The sequence below is a fragment of the Anas acuta genome, chromosome 1 (genome assembly GCF_963932015.1).
Source record: "Anas acuta chromosome 1, bAnaAcu1.1, whole genome shotgun sequence".
Taxonomy (NCBI): domain Eukaryota; kingdom Metazoa; phylum Chordata; class Aves; order Anseriformes; family Anatidae; genus Anas; species Anas acuta.
This window is the reverse complement of record NC_088979.1, coordinates 199,654,491-199,659,061: the sequence shown is the minus strand read 5'-3', so window position 1 is coordinate 199,659,061 and position 4,571 is coordinate 199,654,491. Positions and strand designations below refer to the sequence as shown.

The 4,571-nt window shown below is 35.4% G+C and overlaps 1 long non-coding RNA gene across 1 annotated transcript; it reads right to left on the bottom strand.

The window, feature by feature from the left end:
- Positions 1-744: 744 nt before the first annotated feature.
- On the bottom strand, positions 745-2,470 carry LOC137850335 (uncharacterized). The gene is made up of 2 exons (XR_011092488.1): positions 2,322-2,470; positions 745-1,384 (listed from the first exon to the last, which is right to left on the bottom strand). It is a non-coding gene; the product is annotated as an uncharacterized lncRNA (long non-coding RNA).
- Positions 2,471-4,571: the final 2,101 nt, after the last annotated feature.

Sequence of the window (4,571 nt, the reverse complement as noted above, 5' to 3'; positions counted from 1 at the left end):
TTCCCAGCGGAACAACTTGGTGTGGCCAACATATTGTGGATCTACATATTATTCACAGCACTGTAAAAAATTAAAAGATGCATTAAAAGATTTTGACTTATCAATATTGACAACACCCAACTACACCTCTTCAAAAGACACTTCTACAGCTTAATGTATAGCTGACTAGCTCTTTGATGAGAAGTTAATTTGACCATAATGGTTCTGTTTGAATCACTTGGGTCTGTCAAATTAATAAGACCTCACTTGGCTATAACTCAGAAATTCCCAAGATGTCACAACAGATAGTAGCAGTATATAAAACACTTAAAAGCGACATGCAAAATGATCTGTAAGCTTTCTGCAGGGATATCCTTCTCTCATCTGAAATTAAGCTCTTGTGTGCAGACAGTGAGCACCAGAAGACCAGAGGTGACTTGTCCCTGTTTCTAGCCTCATATCTCACATCTCCAGCCAGCTTTGCTCTCAAGAACTTAGGTGAAATGAAAATGTAGACTTCCTGTTCCAAATGCAGAAAAAAGTCCAAGTTGTGATGAGCCTGGTACTCATGAGATGGATGCATTAATTATTGCATTGAACATGAACAGAGACTCAAGTGGGAGGTGTTTTTGGAGTCAGAATTTTAAAGCCTGTGGTTAGAGGGTAGGGATATGAGGATGGACATCTCCACAGGAAGGGGAACAAACTTGACCAAATGTTGGAAGAATTAAAAAAACTTAAAGTTTAAAAACTTAAAGAAAAAGGTTAATTTTTTACATGTGTATTTATACACACGTAAACAGAACAGAACAGCTTTTCTGGAGTTATTTTTTGTCATTTGGGCTTAGTAGTTTAGTAAAACCATAACAACAACAACAACAACAATAAAAGTGAAGAGCTTGAAACCATCATTCAGACACCATAAAGATGCTACAGTGCATAAATACTCTATATTCTCTATTCATTATTTCTGAAAACTTCTGTGCTTTCCTCTTATCAGCTTATGCTGAACATCTTCCAAAATAAGATATGTCCCTGACTGTTTAGTATAGAAAGAAAAAGACAATGATAAAGTATAAGTAATAAAACAGCAGACAAAGTTGATGCCAGGGGCAAGCTCATGTAAGTTGCCACTACAATTATCAAATTATACAAAAGAGAACCTCCCAATTTGGAACTGATTATTTTTTGACTTCATAAAACTACAGGGATAATTCATTCATTGCCCTTTTCTGCTCCCTTTAATTAGGTATTTTCAACAAGTCCCTTCTTCAGCATTAAAGTTGTTATGAAGCATGGGTAAGACAAGCTTTTTTTCTATGACTCATTGTAGATAATAATGGCAGGATCCTGAAAACATTTTCTCAGTGGAGGAAAACTTTCTGCATCTTTACAGTACTCCAACCTATATAAAACCAATGGAAAAAAAAAAAAAAAAAGAAAAAAAAAAGTTAAAACAAACTGAAATCCCTACATATTTCGCTAAATGAAGGAGAATTATGTGAAATACTTTAAAGACTTCATATTGCTCTCCTCACAGCAGTGTCCCACAAGATCTTTGGCCTAGTAGTTTTCATAGTCCCAGCCATAATTTTTAGCTACCTTCTTAACTGTCCTGTTTTCAGCTGTGATTTTTTTTTTCTTTTCCTATTATCTAGTATGGTGCTGTGTTTCGGATTTAGGACGAGAATAATGCTGATAACAAACCAATCTTTGAGTTGTTGCAGAGCAATGTTTACACAGAGCCAAGGACTCTTCTGCTTCTTGTGCTGCCCTGCCAGTGAGGAGGCTGGGGTGCAGGGAGGAGAGGCAGCTAGGACAGCTAGTCCAGGCTGACCAAAGAGGTATCCCGTACCATGTAGCATTATGCTGAAAAATAAAACAGGGAAAAGTTGGCTAGGGGAGCTGCTGGTGCTTGGGAACTGGCTGGGCATCAGTCAATGGGTAGTGAGCACTTGACTCGTGAATCACTTGTGCTTTTTTTTTTTTGGTGGTGGTGGTGGGTTTTATTTTTATATATTTTTATTTACTTTTATTTTCTTTCCTGTCTTATTAAACTGTCTTTATCTCAGCCTATGAGTTCTCACATTTTTTTGCCTTTCTTTTATTTGATTCTATCCCCCCCAATCACACTGGGGTGGGAGGGGTGGGGAGAGTGGAGGTGGATTGGAGAGCAGTGTAGTGTGTAGCTGCCTGCCAGGTTAAACTACACCACTCAGCCTGACCAAACAGTCCCACATCTCCTTCTTGTTGTAAGGGTGCCTTATCTGTCAGGTTTTAGGAACTTGAGAAAGAATGGTAATGAACACAATGAAAAGAATATTCAGAGAAAAAATACCTACAGAAGAATTAGCTGAGGGTGGTTCAGCTTTCTTCCTGGTCCCATATCTGTCTTCATTTCGCTGTAAGGATAATAATTGTATTAACAGGCCCTGGAGCAGGAATGGAAGGATCTTCACTCCAAGATGGTGCCCCATGCAATTTTGTCTCACCACTGCTCTCTACCTTTAAAAGTCTTGCACACCTTTGAACCCTCCATAAAAACAGATAGCACTTCCTCTTCCTCCTTCTCTTGCTAGGGTTTTGCAGAAAAAAATGACTGAAGATCAGTGTTTTCTGTTGCGTTAGGCACCTTCTGAATATACTCATCACATTAGGCCGCCAAGGGATGTGAGATGGAGAAGAGCTGTGTCCTGGGCAGGCCTGGCAATGACTCACTGTGCCCTGCCAGGTTGATGGCAGCTTTGAGGACAGCAGAAAGACTGCCAGGTTTCCTAGAAATTATGTAGTGAAAACATAAATGCCAGCAGATTTTCAAATATCTAAATATTTATCTGGATTCATTTATTCACCACAGGTGACCTGAGCACAAAACTATCCCGTAAATGACTAGAAATCAATGACAGACATGAGAGTCAAACCTAGGTGACCAGAGCATCCAATTTAGTGCTTAATCACAAGAACATTCACAGACCTAGCACAGCTTATGGTTTACACCTGCAGTGCTGAATTGCAAACCTTTTCTGTTTTAACTTGATGCAGGCAAGAAACACACAGCAAGGCCAGCCTAACTAAAAAATAAATAAAATAAAATAAAATAATAATAATAATCATCATCTATGGGAGGAATCAGAGCCTGATCCTAATGTTGGGAGTGTCTTTTTCATTTTTTGTTAATTTTCAGTTCAATTCATTCTAATATTTTCCAGTGAAAATTTCATTGCAATAAAAATGTGTGTGAGGTCATAGTCATCCCTGCTGTTGCAACAGACTGTGTCAGCACAACCTTATGCAAAGAGGAATATTGAGATGCCCAGGAAAAGAGAAATTAGTCAAAATTCAAGAAATGGACAAAGTGACTTAAATTACACCTTCTTGAATGAATAAGACAATATAAATATATATATATATTTCATTAAACTATTAAGAATATGTGTTTTTATCTGTTTGATTTTATTTCATTTCCTTTGGGTTGAAAGGACATGTTTTTAATGTTTTTGAATCTTGGCACTGAAAATGGTTAATGAGAGGAAGAGTAATGCTGATGTTAACTTTGGAATGTTTTTTTTTTCCTTCTTTTTCTTTAATTTTTTTCATAATTGATTATTTCAATGAAAAAATACCTTCATACGTTTTCCCTAATTGTTCCATATGTAAGAAGAAATGATGTCAAATAACAAACTGTCAGAAATGTTGCCTGGATTCATAGCGATGAGTAAATAGTTCAGGTATCTACAACAATATGCAATGTTCTTTGGTATAGAAGACCTAAATGCATTTATGATTCTGCTATTATTGCTAGAAACAGTAAAATATTTTCAAATACAGACAAGCTCCCCAAAGGCTCAAAACTGCAATCTAACTTCTCAGGTTCAAAGTCAGTGAGCAAATATGCCAAAGTCTAGCTGAAGGAAACTTGCATTCTGAATTTATGGAAAACAGTCCAACTTCATTTATTTATTTATTTATTTATTTATTTATTTATTTATTTATTTATTTATTTATTGCTTTTGCTTTCAAATTGTATCCAAACTAAATAATTATGTTTCCTCATTCTCAGCTGTTTATCATTAAAAGAATGAGCAAATATTTTCAAATTATTCAATGTAGGCTTTGTTTAAGCATCAAATTGTACATATTTGTATACAAAGGGTTGATAAAGAAGGGTAAAAAAAAATCCCAAAGTAACTCTAAATCTCAAAGAAAATATATACAAATTAAAGCTCAGTATTTTTCCGCTCTTACGGTTGTTCTGGAGAACTGCATAGACTTATTATAAGGTAGTCAAGGGTCATAATTACAATCTACTGAATATGAAAAATGCAGGGAAAAAAAAAAAAAAAAAAAGTACTGTTTTTTATGATCCCAGAGAAGCTCAGACTCAAATATTAGTTATTCTGTTGCAAATTAGAAGCACACTAAGTACATCTACTGAACTAAAAATAAAATTAGGACTATGTATTTTAGTTTATTGCTAATAATTCTGCACTACAAAGACCAAGTTTTTTTTTTTTCTTTTTTTTCTTTTTTTTTTTTCTTCTCAATTTCTCTCTTAATGTAAAACGAGCTGTTCTTTGTACATTGAGACTAAG